The sequence below is a fragment of the Eriocheir sinensis genome, chromosome 18 (genome assembly GCF_024679095.1).
Source record: "Eriocheir sinensis breed Jianghai 21 chromosome 18, ASM2467909v1, whole genome shotgun sequence".
Taxonomy (NCBI): Eukaryota; Metazoa; Arthropoda; class Malacostraca; order Decapoda; family Varunidae; genus Eriocheir; species Eriocheir sinensis.
The window spans coordinates 295,222-316,120 of record NC_066526.1 but is presented as its reverse complement, the minus strand read 5'-3'; the positions used below and the strand labels follow the sequence as shown (position 1 = coordinate 316,120).

Here is a 20,899-nt window from a genome sequence, read left to right as displayed (position 1 = left end):
AAAAAATATGAAGTAAACCTCTCTCTCTCTCTCTCTCTCTCTGCTTCCCCCTCTCTTGCTCTCTTACAGACCATAACACAGCAAAGGGTCGGAGAGAGAGAGAGAGAGAGAGAGAGAGAGAGAGAGAGAGAGAGAGAGAGAGAGAGAGAGAGAGAATTCTATTGCATACGCGGAGGTTTGGCAAGGAAAGACGGAGGAAATTCTAAACATGGAGAGAGAGAGAGAGAGAGAGAGAGAGAGAGAGAGAGAGAGAGAGAGAGAGAGAGAGAGAGAGAGAGAGAGAGAGAGAGAGAGAGAGAGAGTGAGAATGGGAGGAAAGGGAAGGAGGGGGAGGAAAGGGAAGGAAAGGGACGTGGAAAGAATATACGAGAGGAAAGGGAGAGAAGGGAGATATTAAGGGGTGAGAGAAGGGAAGGGAAGGGAAGGGAAGGGAAGGAAAGGAGAGGGAAGGGAAGGGAAGGGAAGGGGAGGGAAGGGAGGGGAAGGGAGGGGAAGGGAGGGGAAGGGAGGGGAGGAAGGAACGATAGAAGTTAAATGGACGGAGAGAGAGAGAGAGAGAGAGAGAGAGAGAGAGAGAGAGAGAGAGAGAGAGAGAGAGAGAGAGAGAGAGAGAGAGAGAGAGAGAGAGAGAGAGAGAGGATGACTCACTATTTAGAAACGAGAGGAGGAAGGAAAGAGCAACAAGAGGGAGGGAAGGAAGGAGGGAAGGAAAAAAAGAAGAGGAAGGAAACTGCAACAGGAGGAGAAAAAGAAGTTATGGAAGAAAGGATAAGAGAGAGAGAGAGAGAGAGAGAGAGAGAGAGAGAGAGAGAGAGAGAGAGAGAGAGAGAGAGAGAGAGAGAGAGAGAGAGAGAGAGAGACACGCTGACAATCAATACCGCGGTGACTCTAACAAGGCTCTTAGTGCTTTTATTTGTGTGTGTGTGTGTGTGTGTGTGTGTGTGTGTGTGTGTGTGTGTGTGTGTGTGTGTGTGTGTGTGTAAGGAAGGGACAACCATAGTAACAGAGAGGCAACCGAGAAATTATACAAGTCAAAGATGAAACTGTTAGGCCCGTATACTCAGACGCTTTCGGCTCTAGCAACGACTATTTTCAAAGGCCACAAAGGAGATTAGTCGGGTTCCCATGAGTGTTTCTTACGTTCACGGTGCAGAAGCCTCGTCAAACTATCACTAGGCTCATAACACTACCCATGGACAGGCCCACAACTCCTACGTAACTCTTAGGTTAGTATTCTGGGATGCTTTCGGCTCTAGCAACGACTATATCCAAGGGCCACAAAGGAGATTAGTCGGGTTCCCATGAGTGTTTCTTACGTTCACGGTGCAGAAGCCTCGTCAAACTATCACTGGGCTCATAACACTACCCATGGACAGGCCCACAACTCCTACGTAACTCTTAGGTTAGTATTCTCAGACACTCTCGGCTCCCACAACTATTTTTAAAGGCCACAAAGGAGAGGATTCGGGTTCTTTTATGTGTTTTCATGTTCATGGTGCAGAAGCCTTGTCAAACTCTCACTGGGCTCATAACACTACCCATGGAAATACTAACACAGCCACTACGAAAGCCTCATCGATTGTGTGTGTGAGCCCCAATATGTTTAGAGAATACAGGGGCTGCCTGACCTGCCCGCCCAGCCCTCCGGCCTTCCCTGGCCGCGAGTAATTAAATAATGGAGAAAGTAAATCAATAAGGGAAGAAATAAAAATGAGAGAAGGAAGGAAAGGGAATGTTATGCAGCTATTTTCATCCAAATCGAGTAATTGAATAAATGAGAGAAAATAATATAAAAAGAAAGGATGAAAAAATATGGAGATGTTGAGGAACATTCCGCCGGGGATGAGACGAAGGGGACGCCCACGTAACTCATGGTTGTGGCAAGTCGATTGATCCTTGAATGGGACTAGAATGAGAAGGGCAGCTGCGTGGAAGCCTGCCTGGGTTGACCGTCTGGGGTGAAGCCGGCGGGTGAGTGAAGCGACGCGCCTCCTGGCATATCCTCCCCATTAGTCTGTCGGTTAGATCATGCCAGATCGGATTCTTAACTTGACCAAAATGATTCAAGTAAAACAATAAAGGAAAGACAAACAGGTATTTAAAGTAACAAACAAGGAGATACAATTACCGGATCCTCCTTCAGTAACCTTCATCAAAGAACAGAATTTCCTTTGACAAAACCTGTTAGCAGATTAAATCAGCGGAGACGAGTTTCGTCCGGACGGTTCGCCGCCTAATAGTAATTAAACGTTTTCCGACACTGACTTCCCCGACAAAAACACACAACGCTCAAACAAATAAGTAGAGGAAGAGTGAAAACGTTAATTGCCTCACCTGGCCTTAATTGAGCGTGTTTCCACTGTAATTCCATCAACAAAACCCAATTACCTACAAACGGCCTCCACACGGCCGGTCCCTCCGAGGATTGACGGCACGGCTACACTATATATACAGCTACACTATATGCACGGCTACACTATATTCACAGCTACACTACTACGCTACACATCTACACTATGCATACTTACACTACACATCTTACTGGGCCTTTTATTTTGTGTTTGTTTTACGCCTTCGATTGCTTCCTTTACACATACAAAACGAAAAAAAACATCGTCAGGAGGCATACACACCATTAGATAGTAGTCGGAAGGTGTCGCCACGTTCAGCACTCAGACACTAAGGCAAGGAGGAGACAGGCTCAGCACCAACGTTCTTGCCCGTGGTAATGCTGCAGCGAGCTGATCAATATACTTTCCTTTAATAAATTTACAATAGCGGTTCCAAAGCATTCGCATACTCAGTCGCAGATGTCAGTTGTAGTATAATAGCCAGACTGTCTGTTGAAGTTATTTTAGTAATTCCTTAAAAAATCACTGCACGACAAGTAACAAAATAGAAATAGATACCAATTGCATGAAGAAACCAGTAATATAACAAACCATTCACAATAAACCGCGAGACTATAACCACAGAGCATAAATAAAATGAAACCAACGCAAATAAAAAATAACAAAGTAGAAATAAAAGCTAATGGCATGAACAAGCTACTGTAGAAAGGCAAGATAGGGTAGGGCAAGGTAAGGCAAGGTAAGACAAGGAATGGTAAGGTAAGGTAAGGTAAAGCAGGGTAAGGTAGGGTAAGGTAAGATAAGGGAAGGTAAGACAAGGAATGGTAAGGTAAGGTAAAGTAAGGTAAGGTAAGGTAACGAGAGGAGGAAGGAAAGAGCAACAAGAGGGAAGGAAGGAAGGAAGGAAGGAAGGAAGGAAGGAGGGAAGGAGGAATGAAAAGAAAAATAGAAGAGGAAGGAAACTGCAACAGTAGGAGAAAAATAAGAAGAAAACGAAGGAAGAGAGAGAGAGAGAGAGAGAGAGAGAGAGAGAGAGAGAGAGAGAGCAAAAAAATAAATAAAGATAAAAGCAGAATACCAAAAGCCAAACAACAAACACGAGACTGCTAGAATAACCGCACAAACAAAGGAAAACAGATCACCACGCAAAAATAAAATAAAGTTTGTACAACGCCAACGAGAACCAAAGTTACACCTCAACAATCATGATCCCGATGCACCCAACACACACACACACACACAGGGGGAGAGAGAGAGAGAGAGAGAGAGAGAGAGAGAGAGAGAGAGAGAGAGAGAGAGAGAGAGAGAGAGAGAGAGAGAGAGAGAGAGAGAGAGAGAGAGAGAGAGAAAGGAAAAAAAGAAAGGCAGAAAGAGAGAAAAACAAAGAAAGAAGAGAACAATGTAAGAAAAAAAGACAGAAAATGAGAGAGAGAGAGAGAGAGAGAGAGAGAGAGAGAGAGAGAGAGAGAGAGAGAGAGAGAGAGAGAGAGAGAGAGAACATCGCTGGACGGAAAGGAAACACGCTCAAAACAACAAAACAACAAACTTTGAACCAGTTAGCGATTGAATTTTCCATCGAACACACACAGGCACACACGCACGCACACACACGTATGCATAGACACGCACACACGTAAGTACGCTATGAATACACACGCACGACCACGGCAGGAAAAAAAAAAAATTTGAAAACGACCTTGACAACACACACACACACACACACACACACAGAGAGAGAGAGAGAGAGAGAGAGAGAGAGAGAGAGAGAGAGAGAGAGAGAGAGAGAGAGAGAGAGAGAGAGAGAGAGAGAGAGAGAGAGAGAGAGAGAGAGAGAGAGAGAGAGAGAGAGAGAGGCAGAAAAAGTGAAAGACAAAGATAGAAAAGGAGAAAAATATAAGAGAGAGAGAGAGAGAGAGAGAGAGAGAGAGAGAGAGAGAGAGAGAGAGAGAGAGAGAGAGAGAGAGAGAGAGAGAGAGAGAGAGAGAGAGAGAGAGAGAGAATAATCAGTGCAAATTTGTCCTGAGCTTCCCCGGATCAGTGGTCGTATTAAATTGGGCGCATCATCCAGCAATATCCTTCGTTGTAAGTCCATATTCCTAAACGTATCGGGCTCCCATTACGGCTATTTCCCATGGCCACAAAGAGGATCAACCGGGTTTTCATAGGAGGAGGAGAGAATGAAAGAAAGAAGAGAACACACACACACACACACACTTGTGGCCCAGTCCTGACCGAGGTCAGACGTGGGTCATGGCGCTCCGCATGGAGTAGCCCGGGGCCAGCCTGTTGGCCTCTCCCCTTCCCCTCCAGCCCCCTCTTCTCTTTCATCAAGAAACCTACTTCCAGAATCACTACATAGCAAGTTAATTTTTTTGTAACTTTAAGTGAAATCATGGTGACAGTCTGACAGACAGTGAGTGGAGTGCGTGTGTGGTATCGGGGTCACCGAGTGTGTCGCCGCCGCGGCCTTCCATCAGGCCCCTGCCGACGGCCCGAGGTCTCCCCAGGCCCGCCCATCCTGCTGTTGAAGTCTGGTCAGGTGCAGTACAGTGGAGGACTCGTCACTCAGGTGGGGGCAATGTGCAGGCTGCTCACCACCGAGGCTGTGCAGTCTGTTCCCAGGCACAGCAGCGAGTCTTCACATCTGTCTCGCCACCTGTGTTGGATTAGCACTCCACCGCTAAGCCCCTTTCGGAGTGACCGTCGATACCTCCTCTACCTGCTCTCTGGCCACCTGCTGCTACCTGACCCAGCATTGTGACCTGGGGATGACCTCGGATTAACACCTACTCGCCTTCCAGAGGAGGATTACCTTCCCGCTTCATCGCTCTACCACACCGCACTCCTCCACCTCTTCACCCCTCATGCATCATCACTACTTTCCCTCCGTTAATGTAAATCACAAACCCCACACCCCTTTCATATTGTATTTTTCTTTATGGTTGCACTGTATATTAATATGTACATTTTCAGCTTAACGGCTGCAATTTCCTGAATAAACCGATTATTATTATTATTATTATTATTATTATTACACACACACACACACACAACACAAACACAAATTGGAATGGAGGATTGTGGGTGATTTTTCCCGTTCGTGGTGCAGAGGTCGGGTAAAACTATCACTAGGAACCCAAAACCGTCCATGGAAATCCCAGTAACTTCTACGAGAGGAGAACTGAGGCGCTGATACGTTTAACAATGCAAGCCTTATTTAAGTCTCTTCCAAATCAAGTTATAAGCAAAATTTCTACTTTCCAAACAAACTCCATTACTTGAAATAAACCGATACCAGTCAGAGGTTCAGTAAAGTAAGTACAATAATCACGTCAACTCATCAACCATCGTCACAGCAATGAAGAAGAGGCAAGTAACGTTCGCGTACCAACCATGTTATAAGGGCAACTCCTACTACCCAAACATATACCAGTCAGAGGTTCAGTAAAGTAGGTACAATAATCACGTCAACTCAACAACCATCGTCACAGCAATGAAGAAGAGGCAAGTAACGTTCGCGTACCAACCATGTTATAAGGGAAACTCCTACTCCCCAAACCGATATCATTCAGAGGTTCAGCAAGGTACAAGAATCGCGTCAACTCAACAGCCAGCGTCCCAGCAACGAAGAAGAGGCAATCAATACTCACTTCGCGAACGACCCGAGTTATAAGGGCAACCCCTACTACCCAAACCGATATCAGTCAGAGGCTCAGCAAAGTACAAGAATCGCGTCAACTTAACAGCCAGCGCCCCAGCAATGAAGAAGCCGAGGCAAGCAACAGTCACCACGTCCATCACCCGACAGTTACCAAGGACAAATTCTATGACCTCTCAACATACCTCCCATCTCCCTTACCTACACTGTTCCAATATCAAGCCTGGATTCACATATCACAGTAAACCATAGCCAGAGTTACCCCACGCAGTTGCCGTTCCAGGAAGATACGCAAGTTATAAGGGAAACTCCTACTACCCAAACCGATATGAGTCAGAGGTTCAGTAAGGTACAAGAATCACATCGCAATAGCCACCGTCCCAGTAATGAAGAAGAGGCAATCAACAGTCACTTCATGTCCATCTCCCAACAGTTACCAAGGACAAATTCAATGACCTCCAACCATACCTCCCATCTCCCTCACCTACACTGTTCCAATAACAAGCCTGGATTCACACATCACAGTAAACCATAGCCAGAGTTACCCCACGCAGTTGCCGTCTATAAGGGACTCATTCCAGGAAGATACACAAGTTATAAGGGAAATAAGTTATAAGGGAAATTCCTACTACCCAAACCGATATGAGTCAAAGGTTCAGTAAAGTACAAGAATCACATCTCAATAGCCACCGTCCCAGTAATGAAGAAGAGGCAATCGACAGTCACTTCATGTCCACCTCCCAACAGTTACCAAGGACAAATTCAATGACCTCCAACCATACCTCCCATCTCCCTCACCTACACTGTTCCAATAACAAGCCTGGGTTCACACATCACAGTAAACCATAGCCAGAGTTACCCCACACAGTTGCCGTCTATAAGGGAGTCATTCCAGGAAGATACGCAAGTTATAATGGAAACTCCTACTACCCAAACAGATATGAGTCAGAGGTTCAGTAAGGTACAAGAACTGCATAACTCAAAAGCCACCGTCCCATTAATGAAGAAGCCGAGAAAATCAAGACTCACTTCACGTCCACCTCCCAACAGTTACCAAGGACAAATTCTATGACCTCCCAACATACCTCCCATCTCCCTCACACACGCTGTTCCAATAACAAGCCTGGATTCACACATCAGTAAACCATAGTCAGAGTTACCCCACACAGTTACCGTCTATAAGGGACTCATTCCAGGAAGATACACAAGTTATAAGGAAAACTCCTGCTACCCAAACCGATATGAGTCAGAGGTTCAGTAAGGTACAATAATTAAGTCAACACAACACCCTCCGTCCCAGCAATGAAGAAGTCGAAGCAATCAAGACTCACCTCACGTCCATCTCCCAACAGTTACCAAGGCCAAACTCAATGACCTCCCAACATACCTCCCATCTCTCCCTCCTACTGTGTTCCAATATCAAGCCTGGATTTACACATCACAGTAAACCATACCCAAAATTCATCCACAAAGTTGCAGTCTATAAGGAGAGAGTTGATTTGCTTTCTCGAGTCTCCTTTACTCATGTTAGTTTTAAAGTTTTCGTGTCCAAAGTGTCCCATCATGTCAAACTGTGTCATGTCAAGGGCTGTCCTATGAAAGGTTGTTGCGCCCAAGGTGTGATATCAAAGGTTGTCATGTCAAAGGCTGTCATGTCAAGGGGTCGAGGCTGTAAGAATTAAGGGAGGAAGGAACGGTGGCAAGGGTGGGGTAGACGCAGAGCAAGGTAAGGTAAGGCAAGGTAAGGTTAGGTAAGATAAGGTTAGGTAAGATAAGGTAAGGTAAGGTAAGGTTAGGTAAGATAAGGTAAGGTAAGGCAAGGTAAGGTTAAGTAAGATACGTGAAGGTAAGGTATGGTAAGGTAAGGTTAGGTAAGATAAGGTAAGGTAAGTTAAGTTAAGGTAGGTTAGGGTAAGATAAGGTAAGATACGGCAAGACCAGACAAGACTAGATAAGGTAAAGTAAGGTAAGGTATGGTAAGGTAAGGTAAGGTAGGGTAAAGTAAGGTAAGGTAAGGTAACGTAAGGTAAAGTAAGGTATGGTAAGGTAAGGTAAGGAAAGGTAAGGTAAGGTAAGGTAAGGTATAGTACGGTAAGGTAAGGCATGGTAAAGTAAGGTAAGGTAAGGTAAGGTAAAGTAAGGTAAGGTAAGGTAAGGTAAAGTAAGGTAAGGTAACGTAAGGTAAAGTAAGGTAAGGTAAGGTAAGGTAAGGAAAGGAAAGGTAAGGTATGGTATGGTAAGGTAAGGTAAGGTAAGGTATGGTACGGTAAGGTAAGGTAAGGTAAGGCATGGTAAAGTGAGGTAAGGTAAGGTAAGGTAAAGCAGATTCAGTTATTTTTAGAGGTGACTCATTTCTGTTTATATGAGAGAGAGAGAGAGAGAGAGAGAGAGAGAGAGAGAGAGAGAGAGAGAGAGAGAGAGAGAGAATTAATGGACACTGTCAGATAACTAAGATCACGCAATGCTGTCTCTCTCTCTCTCTCTCACACACACACACACACACACACACACACACACACACACAGTAATTATGTCCCAAAACAACGTGGAAACTACATATTGAAAAGCTGTGTGTGTGTGTGTGTGTGTGTGTGTGTGAGAGAGAGAGAGAGAGAGAGAGAGAGAGAGAGAGAATTACGATACAACTAATACCATTGTGACAAAAATACGAAGAATCAACTGACAATACACACACACACACACACACACACACACACACACACACACACACACAAAACAAAACATTCCCATCCAAACATTTAAAACATATGACCTTGACATTGCCCTTGGTCGCCTGCGTTCAGCCCATTCCAGGAAGATCTGAATATACACAAATCGCCTCAAAGCGACTCACAAGGTAAACAGCAAAAGTCACCTGCGGATTACGGGACACGTGTGCAAAAGTTTATCGTCCGGCGACACATCAAGGGAACGAGGCCGCGAAGGGAGATGATTTTACAGGTGGGAACGACAGGTGTTGAAGGGATGGCAAAGGAAATAAAGGAATGCGAAAGGATGGGATGGCAAAGAAATGGAAAGGGTAGTAGAAGAAGAAAGAATTGGATGGTAAGGGAAAGGGGAGGATGGTAAAGATGGGAGAGAAATGGAAAGGAAAGAAAGTGAAGGAAAGAAAGGAAAGGGATGAGAAAGGATGGGAAAGGAAGGAAAAGGATGATGAAGGAAGGCAAAGGGTAGGAGAAGGATGGGAAAGAGTGGAAAAGAAAGGAAACTACAGGAAAAAGGATGGTAGAGGATGGAAAAGGATGGGAAACAACACAATCCCTAATGAGTTGACTTTTCCTTTAAACTTAATTAACTGCAAAGGTGTTTAAATACGTCTTCCAAAGGGTCAGGTAAAGGCCAGGCTGTAACAAAGGTGATTTCAGGTGACGCTAATTACTTCTGCCTTTCCCTTCTTTCAGGTAGGTCACAGGTATATGGGTCAGCGTAGAGGGGGAGGAGAAGAGGGAGAAGGGGGAGGACAGAGGTACGAAAATGGGTAATTGCTCGGATAATGACGGCTACTGCAAGCATTCAGGTCTAAAATTAGGGGATTATTAAGGTAATTTTATTGTTTTTTTCTCGGCGGGGTTCATGAGCTTGTACAACATCAGGAGGGTTTGAGGATATGGAAGAGGAGCATGTTATAGAAGGCTACTGTGGAAAAGGAAGGAAAAGGAGGGAAAAGACAAGTAATGGAAGGAAAGGGATTGTAAAGAATGGAAAAGGATTGTACAAGAAGGTAAAGGATGGTATGGGAAGGAAAAGGATGAGAAAGGAAGGAAGGGAAAGGATGGTAAGGGAAGGAAAAGGATGAGAAAGGAAGGAAGGAAAGAAAAAGATGGTGAAGGAAGGGAAAGGATGGTAAGGCAAGGAAAATAATGGGAAAGAATGGTACAGGAAAGGAAAATATGAAAAGGAAAGGAAAGGATTGGAAAATGAAAAAGGATGGTAAAGAAAGGAAATGGATGGAAAAGGATGAGAAAGGAAGGAAGGAAAAAGATGGTGAAGGAAAGGAAAGGATGGTGAGGCAAGGAAAATAACGGGAAAGAATGGTACAGGAAAGGAAAATATGAAAAGGAAAGGAAAGGATTGGAAAATGAAAAAGGATGGTAAAGAAAGGAAATGGATGGAAATGGATGGAAAGGAAAGGAAAAGAATGTTAGAGAAAAAATGAGGGATGACAAATGATGGTAACACAAGAAAAGGGTAGGAAAAAGGAAGGAAAAGATTACCAACGACTAGACTTAAGGTGATATTGACTACCTAATGACACACTAATATAGAAGATCCAACATTAGGGAGGCCTGGAAAAGAAGACAGTTATTAAAGGTTGGAACGAGACACGAGAATGAGAGGGAAAGAGGATGATTACAAGAGCATTAAGAGGAACAAGAAGCAGAGAAAACAGCAAGCATGGGTGACAGACGAAGGAGACATGGATAGCTTCTATACTATACTGTCTAGAGGGCATGGGAGAAAAAGTGTTATATCAGGTTACTGTGTCTACCGCTTATGTACGACTAGACTTAAGGTGATATTGACTACCTAATGACACACTAATATAGAAGATCCAACATTAGGGAGGCCAGGAAAAGAAGACAGTTATTAAAGTTGAAGGTAGGAACGACACGCGAGAATGAGAGGGAAAAAGGATGATTACAAGAGCATTAAGAAGAGGAACAAGAAGCAGAGAAAACAGCAAGCATGGGTGACAGACGAAGGAGAAGACATGGATATCTACTATATATACTGTCTAGAGGGCATGGGAGAAAAAAGTGCTGTATCGGGTTACTGTGTCTACCGCTTACGTACGACTAGACTTAAGGTGATATTGACTACCTAATGACACACTAATATAGAAGATCCAACATTAGGGAGGCCAGGAAAAGAAGACAGTTATTAAAGGTTGGAACGAGACACGAGAAGGAGAAGGAAAAGGATGTATTGAAGGGTTTAATATCAAGACATCTCTCCATCCGATATTGACCCTCTCTCTTATGGGCATTCGATTCTAATTACTTTTTTCAGGGAGGGCGCTTGGGGGCCTTTCTTTTGCCCATGAGCTGCTTCCTTTACTCTGAAAGATAAGAGAGAAGAGGAGCGTGGGGAAAAGAAAAAGCAGGAACAGGTGAAGATAGATACATGGAACAAGACACGGTTAGCCTCTATACTCATGCGCTTACAGACCTCTCACGGCTCACGGCTTGTAAGAAGAAGGGATGGAAGGGAGGAAATCTTAACTTTGATACATTACAAGAACCTGAAAGTGGAACGGGTGACACACAGACGAAGAAGTGGACATGCTTGAAAGACTTAGAACGAAATACATAGATATCTTCTATTCTGACACGCATACGAGACTATCACGGGTTGTAGGTAGAAGAGGAGATGAAAGGAAGGAAAACACATATTACAGGAAGCTGAGAGTGGTAACGGTGCGGCCCGGTGTAGAATAATAAATAAATAATTGACTTGAAATAGCATGCTTAAGGATGAGCAAGCAAGAAATAGAGGTGAAGGTGATGACGCGAGCATGATGAAGAGAATGGAGGAGGAGGAGGAGGATGGACGGAGATTGTGTTGAAATAGTTAGTGTGAGCGAGAGCACCAAGGACTAAGGTGGAAACTGTCCTCTTATTTTTTTCTATCATTAGGGGGACGCTCAGGGGTCACGCGCCCCCTAATGACGCCTCGCCCCCCTCCTGAGACCATACCCCCTCCCTCCTGTCCTCCCCCCAGCCCATAGACGCCCCCCCACACCACTACCACTACACTCCCTCCTTCCTTCCCATCCTGTCCCAAGCTCCAAGATCCTCCCCAACCATACTCCCGCCCTCCTCATCCAGTCCTTAGATCCCCCCCCCCCCCATCCCGTGTCCGACTCCAACCCTCCCCATCCTCCCCTTCGCCACACCCAGCTCTTCCTCCTCTTCCTTTCCCGTCCTCCTGCTCCTCCTTCCCGTGTTCCCGGCGCGTCACCTCCGCGCCTGCTTGTCCTTTTAAGCTCAAACAACTTGTCCTTTTATCGCGGCGTGAAGTGGCGCCGCATTCCACTCCTCCCCGACTCCCCGCTGTTCAGGTTACTAATACGCCCGCCCCCTCTTCCCCACACACACACACGGCGAGCCCGTGATGTGCGGGACTGTTGTGGCGGCGGCGGGGGCGGCACAACAGGTCATTGTGCCACCCCTCCACCCGAGTGGCGGTGGTGGAGGAGGTGGTGGAGGTGCACTGTACACAACCCCGCTGACGTCATGTGTAAACAAACAGGCTGAGCCGCAGCAGACCTCGCCGGTGTCGGTGTTTTTTTATTTCCCCTCCCCCGCTGAGTGATGGAGGTCTGGTTACCTATAACGCCTCATCATGTTTGGTACGGTACCCAGTGTTGGTAGTTATACTCGGCAGCCAGTAAAAATTCAGGCGGGAGTTTAACAAATCATACAATATCGTTGCAATTATATACAACTGACGACGAAGATCACTCTCATTTCCAAAGACCAGAAGCATTTTTGGAGATGTGAGTGTCAGCGGCCCTGACGGCGCTGCTGTAGCTGCTGCTGTGCCGCCCAACAGCCGGAGTAGCGGGTCATTAGCCTCCGTCACCTCCAGTACAGCAGCGGCGAGGCCTCGGCAGGCACAGCTTCCCTGGGCCGGGCGCGGCTGGCCTCGGCCTGCTATAATAACTCATCTACTGGACGCTAATGAAAGCCCTGCTATTACTAACTAACTCGTGTAGCCGCGTCAACGCTGCCGCACCCTGCAACCTTCCCCTAGCAGGGAAGCCCCCCGCGCCGGGGCAGCCCACCATGACCATGGACGGTCCACCGTGCCAGCAAGGAAATACAAAATGTGGCACGGGGGAGTTTCGATTATGAATGAGCGCTGACATCTGGCAACCCCTGCTGGCACCCCACCCAAAATAGTGGCACCGGTGCCGTCCCGACATTTCTGGTGGCTTCGAAAACGACACACGTGTTCGCGAGGGACCCAAGTGTATTAATACCCCCCTCGGGGACGCTGCCTCTGGGTGCATTACGCATTGCAACGAATTGGGGGATTGACGGCCAGTCTCGGTGAATAATGGTGCGGGAGGTCCACGGCGAGGCGGGAGGAGGAGAATTATTGAATGCAGGCCACGGCAAGCCACACGGCATGGCGCGGCACTGCGGCAGCGGCGTGCCCGTACGACCCCGAGTGGCGAAGTCCTGCGACACTTGAGAAATTGATTTAGTGGCTCGTACAGCCGCTGATGACTCGCTCTCCACACTCGTAACCAGTAACTCTACACTGACTCGTTACTGGGACGACAACTCGGCCATCGTCTGCCCTCCTCACGCCCTACGACACGATACCACGGCCATGCTGAGCCCCGCACCATAACAGTATTTTACTGAGGGAGCCGAGGCGGCCGGTGAATTATTGACCACACCCACCACCCAGCCAGCCCACCAAGAAAGAGAGAGAAGGACCCCCTGTGCAGCAAGGCTCAGGAGGAGGGGGGGGATGGAATCCTTGCAGGAGGCCACACACACACACACACACACACACACACACACACACTCACCTGTCCGTCACGGGCTGAGGAGGTCAGGAGGCAGCCTTGGGCACTGGGGAGGCAACGGGACGGCAGTAGGAGCGGCGGGGGGCAGAGTGGAGGGCCGCGGGGCGAGGGCGTGGCGAGGAACTCTTCACTGTAGGCACTGTAGGCACCGACTGGGCACAGTTTCCGTGGTGCCCAGCACGCGATCACCGCCGCCCAGGCACGGGAAGACTCTAGACTTCTCCAACAGCGTAAAAATAGAAGCGAGGAGAGGAGTGTGCTCGCAGGTGGGAAATGATCAGGCTACGAAAAGGAGGCGCTTGCTACCTACCGACGGAGGCTGGGGACTAGACTGATTTACCTTACCACAGCGGCTGACTGGCAGCTCTGACTACTACGTGAGGCGCTAGCTAGCTACGAGTGAACGGCTGGCATGTCGTGTGAGCCAGGCGGGGCGAGGCGGCGGCTCGGGGCTCGGGAAATATGGGTGTGCAGAGCGGTGGCGGAGAGGCGGTGGAGAGAGCGGCGGCGTACACGTCCTCCCAACCCGGCACTCCAGACACGACTGACTCGTTCGCTCATCTCTGACGTCTCGCCCCTCGCGGACGCGCGACAGCCAGGGATGGGCGGCAGCGGCAGGAGCGGAGCTAGGAGCGGCTGCCCGCGCCTCCTTCCGCGTCCTTCCCTCCAGCCCGGGGCGCTGAACCCCCAGCTGACGCCAAGCAAACGATTACGTACTCCCCGGCGTAGGCTCACGGACTGGGAGGGTATATATATATATATATATATATATATATATATATATATATATATATATATATATATATATATATATATGTCTCTGTATGTGTCTATTTTTATATTTGTATATATATATATATATATTTATATATATATATATATATATATATATATATATTTTTTTCTCTACTTCCGAAGATGAAAAGGGTGAAAAGGATGATAATGGGTGGGTGATGGGTGATAGGAAGGAAATGGTGATGGGGGTGGTGATGGGGGTGGTGATGGGGGTGGGTATGTGCGTGGAATGGGTAGGAGAAGGAAGGAAGGGAGGGAGGGAAGGACACAGGAGATGAATTTTGCGAGAGATCATCACCACCACCATCACCACCGCCATCATCGCCGCCATAAACATCTAATTTATTATCTAACATGAACAGTTAATGTTGTCTCTTTCAGGTAGCTTTCAAGTATAAGATGTATGCATTTTTGTTGTTGTTATTATTATTGTTGTTGTTATTATTGTTGTTATTATTGTTATTATTGTTGTTGTTTTTGTTATTATTATTGTTGTTATTATTATCATCATCATTCACGACAAGCTGATGTAACAAGAATGACCACTGAGACCACGCGCAGCTTTTTTTTTTTTTTTTTTTTTTTTTTTTTACGTCTCGGCCTATAGCGCCGGTAGGCTTTTTCCCGGTGGGACCTGATGATCGGCCCAAGGCTTCTTCCCGGTGGGTCCTGATGGTCGGCCCAGCCCGTTCTGGCGCAGGCGAGTGTTTATAGTGGCGCCATCTTGCATTGGCTCATGCTGCCCTCCCGGAGCTCATCTTTAATCCTAGAATCTAGAGTCCGGGTTGATAGGTGGTCTTCTGGACAGCATGTGGGTAGTTTTAAACCACTCGGCGGCGGCTGAAAAATCCCAGCTTGGTGGCACCGGGCGGGGATTGAACTCGCGTCCTCCTGAACGCGGTGGTCTTACTCTGTCGATTCAGCCACCGCCAGCTATAGCGTATGCCCCCAACTTGAATTACGTACTTATGTCAAGACAATGGAAAACCGAAAAGTGGATAGAGAGGAGATGATGACACAGGCGGTGGCTGAACGGACAGCGAGACGGCCCCGCGTTCAGGAGGACGGGAGTTCACTACCCGACCGGTGCCACCAAGCTGGGATTTTTCAGCCGAAGCCGAGTGGCTTAAAACTACCCACATACTGTCCAGAAGACCACCTATCAACCCGGACTCTAGATTCTAGGATTAAAAATGAGCTCCGGGAGGGCAGCATGAGCCAATGCAAGATGGCGCCACTATAAAAACACTCGCCTGCGCCAGAACGGGCTGGGCCGACCATCAGGACCCACAGGGAAGAAGCCTTGGACCGACCATCAGGATCCACCGGGAAGAAGCCTACCGGCGCAATAGGCCGCGATGTAAACACACACACACACACACACACACACACACACACACTCAGGAGACCTCCTGATGCCGTAAGCGTGAGGTCATCAGGGTATATATGCAAAGCAGCCCCGGGGTCGGAGGTGGACAGTCTTTCTCTTCCCTTCACAGCCCAGCCACACTCCCTCTTATACCAGCCCTGCTGTGGGTCACGGGCCTTGTGTGGAAGGTCGCCGCCTGAACACCGTGTCCAGGGACACCCCCCCACCCCACCCCTTGGAGGAAGAGCCACCTGCTGTTGTCCGCGGCTGCTCCCGCTACTTTGTCATGCCAAGGCCTCCCTGGACGCGACCCTCCATGACTGCCGCTTGTTGGGAGGCACTTCAGAGGCCGCCGCTGGATCTCCTTGACGGAAGCTGCCGTAACCTCCCCCCTCCTACATCTATATATATATATATATATATATATATATATATATATATATATATATATATATATATATATATATATATATATAAAACGATCATGCTGAGGCGCCTAAGCTGTGCGTGAGGACACTGCTGAGTGAAGAGTGTGCCGCCCGTCAGCCACCAGTGCCGCGGCACCGCGCGAGTCATGCCAGTCGGGCACTCTCCTGCCCCACAAGGACGCTTCCCTCACCTGGGGTGCTTCCTTATCCTTTGTTGCTGACTTCAGCTGATTTCTTGAAACAATTGCCGCACCTGTTCTTTATAATACACAAGTATAGGTACATTTACTGAAAGCGTCTGTGACGGGTAAACGAAACCTTCAACGTTAACAAAAAAATTGGAGCAGAAGAGTCAAGCATCAATTTTAAAGCATTGACTGCCAACACTGCAGGCCAGCAATGGCAAGCGTCCTTCCTTTACTACAGTACAGACCCAGGCGCCGCGTTTCTTGGAGGGCAGCTGTTAAAGACGTGGGAACACCGTGGCAGCCACATCCCCTTTAAGCCCGCGGAGGGGGAGCAGCCTGGATCTGTGCCTGCACTGATTGCTGACTTTATTACCATCACAGCGCGTAACGTAACACCCGCCACTAAGTCCTCCTTTGACATTTACTGCCCTCAGCCACACAACGCATGGAACACCTTGCATGACTACCACCTGCACTGACTCCTAAACCCGTCCTCCTCGTTCGTCCTCCTCAGAGCCTTGTCGCTTTTCTTAACTTTGTATCCTCAGCATGACACAATCTACCCATTCACGCTTATCGACGTCACATCAATGACCCCAAGAACCCACAAACGACTCTTTCAAGCCCGTGCCGAGTGAAATGTTTGTCTGAGTCTCTTTAAAATAGTCTTGAGCTGAGGAGTTACTTACAAGCTGACCCAGTTCATATTTGAAGCTTCGTCACCAGTGATGTGTCGCTTGTGTAGTCTAACATGACAAGTTGAACGATGAAAGGAAACAGTTTCCTTTGCTAATCCTTCACTCATATTCGCTCAGAAGTTTAACGATAAAAAGAACCTAATATTACGGAAGTACTTAAATGGTAAATAGGTTAGTTCAAAGAAAAATAAGGAAGACAGGTGGCAATAGACCAACAAATTACACGAGGAAGGTGACTGGGGTTTGATTTTGCTTTCAGGGCAATAGTTTGAAGAGAGAAACATACATTCAAACTGCTGAAGACGGGCATTGAGAAGGAAAGAGAAAATAATAAGGAGGTGGACAAGTTCACCCGTAAAACATCAACAGATTTCTAAGCAAAGGCTGTAACGAGGTGTGGTGACATGAAGACTGATACATACAAGAAAATGTATCTTTGAGCGTTTGATCTAAAAGCCTGTAATCTCAGAAAGGATGAGAGTGGACGAGGTGTTGACGCTTGCCACGGCATCAGTCTCTCCTGGCCGCGGCGAAGAGTGAGTGCTGGCGTGAGGCTTGGCGCGGAGGAGTGGCGGACTGCCGCGGCGGTGCCAGGGTCAGATGGGTGGGCTCAGCTGTACACACAGTGCCAGGAGGAGCAGACCTTACTTGTGGCTCCCATGAACCAGAAAGCTGGGCGACTTGGCACCATAATCCCCATCAATGAATCACTGAATTAAAACGAAAAACATAAGAATGGTAAACTATATATATATATATATATATATATATATATATATATATATATATATATATATATATATATATATATTTATATTTATATATATGTGTGTGTGTGTGTGTGTGTGTGTGTTGGTATGGCCAGGAAGTATATTCTCTTTTAGACAGACGAGATTGAAGGCTACTAGGATTTCTGCATTGTTCAGCTTCTGCTGAGTTTTCTCTTTCTGCCTAATCAAGTCTCTTTCGTGAGCGGTAAGAGCTACTAAGAGCGTTCCAAAAGAAAAGCAATCTTTCTTTTGGCACGCGGTTAGACTCTCACGAAAGAGACTTAATATATATATATATATATATATATATATATATATATATATATATATATATATATATATATATATATATATATATATATCTATATATATATATATATATATATATATATATATATATATATATATATATATATATATATATATATATATGCATTACAGTTCTTCCCGTAATATTGTCATCAAGGAAACACACACACACACACACACACACAGACAAAGGTATATGCAAAGTTGCGCGTGGCCTCAGTGCTCAACTCCGTCCCAAAGGTCCTTGAGCCTGTGGCGGGCAATAACCCCTCACCCCGTGACCCCGGGACACAGGGCAAGCACAACACCCGGGTTTCCACAGTTTACCTTCCCCCGGTTTCCTCAGGTGTACTTATTTATCGACCAGCACCAAAGGGAGGAGGAACATCTGGCTGGACTGCGTGCCAACCGCCCGGACCGGTGTTGGATTTTTTTTTTTAATATTTGTCGCCACCTAAAGGGTGGTGACACGGGCTTTAAATAAATATGAAATCCGGCAGGGTCAAGCGCGTGCGTCCCTCCGAGGAGAGACCACAGGCTCAAGAAAGGATCGGAGGGAGGGTGCCGAAAAACCGACTTTATAGGCTGACGTCAGCCTAGCAGACCGAGTCGGTCTGTGGACGAGGACTGGCGTGTCTTTGGAATTCGGGGCCGCGGGTTCATGGCTAGGCATGTTAACCACTGCGCCACGGAGACGCAGGGACATGATTTCCAGTGGGGGTGAGCTGGGTTCACGCGCTCCCATTGCTCCCCCACACCAGCAGCAGCTTCTGTAAAGTTCACGTGTACAAAATGTAATGCCTACTCCTTTTCTGGTCACCAATTACACTCCTTCAGTATGGTGTACGTAGTGAAGTAGCGCTAATGTTAAGTGGCTGGTTTTACCAGTCACCGAGCACGAGTTTACTCACCCAACTCAACACTCGGACGCGTCACCGCTGTGCCGTCCCCCCCCCCCCCCCCCCCCGACCTTATCACCCAAGACGACTGTCCTTAACCCACGCCATATGATTATTTTTTCAGAAACACCACTCTAGGTTTATACTTGTCACCCTTACTCGACAAAGAAAATAGTTCACTCCTACAGAAAATGATCATCTTGGAGAGTAACTAGTATATTTTAACTAAAGAGCTCAGTGGTATTTAATGCTAACAGCGTGTCTCAATATTATACACAATGCATTATACATGATATTTTATACACGACACATTATATACAATATATTATACACATTATAAACAATACATATTCGTTTAGAACCCACTTCTAATAACATCCACAATGCATTTTGGAAGCATACTATTTTTCTATATACCCAGAGACACGCCAGTCCTCGTCGATAGACAGACTTGATCGGCTCGGCTGACGTCAAAGGAGAGAGCAATCTTAGAACAACAACTATGCACTCCCATACGAGCGTTTCTTGAAGGGAACAAACAATAATGACTACTACTGGAATACGAGTTTATGATTATTTACCTCAAACTTCAAACAGTTACTATAGGTCTTGACTCAGAAAATTCACGAGTGAGGTCATTCTTTGTTGATTCATACCATAAAGTGCTGGCTATCATGTGTTTGAAGATGCCCTAAACTTAACCTAATCTAAGGCAGAGATCGACTATAATGAACTTTCTCTAATCAACACACACACACACACACACACACACACACACACACACACACACACACACACACACACATACACAACACACACACACACACACACACACACACACACACACACACACACACACACACACACACACACACACACACACACACACACACACACACACACACACACACACACACACACACACACACACACACACACACACACACACACACACACACACACACACACACACACACGCACACACGGCGGCTGCTAAGAGAGGTGTGGCCAGGCGTCGCGGGTAGGTATAGTGTCCTCGGAGTCGCCGCCTGAAGCTAACAAAACACCGAGCCTAATCTAATTCCGCGGCTCCCAGACGATCACGCTTTCGGCAACAAGATTTGAGCCGCCGAAACTCCCGCCGGACCCTGAATACAAAGCTGCCTCCCGCCCGGCGCCCGAGGAGGAAAAATACGCCCTGATTCGATGAGGAAAATTGAAACTCCGGTCACTTGTCAGGGGAAGGAAGGAAGGGACGTGGCGATCTCCTAACCATTGCCTAGAGGGGGGCGCCTGCACACACACACACACACACACACACACACACACACACACACACACACACACACACACACACACACACACTGATAAAAGGAAAGAAAGAAAGAAAAAAGATAGAAAATTATATAAGAAAAGACAAGCAAGGAAATGTGATCAGGAGAGACAGAAGAAAAGGAATAAAAGAAAGTAACGAGGAAAGGAAAAAAAATGAATAGAAATGAAAAGAGAAAGATAAAAGAAAAAAGAAAAGATGGATAAATAAATAAGAAAGAGCAAGCAAAAAAGAGATTAGGAGAGAGAAAAAGAAGAAAATGACAATGAAAAGAAGAAAAAGAATATAAAAGAGAAGAAAAAAGAAAAAAGAAAGAAAGAGGGAAAGGAAAAAATATAAGAGGAAGCAAATACGGGGGATCAGGAAGGAGAGAGAAGAGAGAAGAAGAGGAATAAAAGAAAGTAACGAGGAAAGGAAGGAAAAAAAAGAGAAGTTAAAAGAGAAAAAAATAAATAAAAAAGGAAAGGAAAAAAGTCATTGTATAGATTTTTTTGTCTAAGGTAAAAAAAAATCAAGGTGACGGATTGTTTAATTAAT

The 20,899-nt window shown here is 46.5% G+C and overlaps 1 protein-coding gene across 4 annotated transcripts in view; it reads right to left on the bottom strand.

Moving 5' to 3' along the window:
• LOC127000191 (SET and MYND domain-containing protein 4-like) overlaps positions 1-14,143 on the bottom strand; it is a 95,882-nt gene extending 81,739 nt beyond the window's left edge. For all 4 annotated transcript variants that reach the window (XM_050863594.1, XM_050863596.1, XM_050863595.1 and 1 more), the window contains exon 1: positions 13,577-14,143. The gene's annotated coding sequence lies outside the window, so the exon portion shown is untranslated. The remainder of the gene's footprint in view (positions 1-13,576) is intronic.
• Between the last annotated feature and the right edge of the window lie 6,756 nt (positions 14,144-20,899).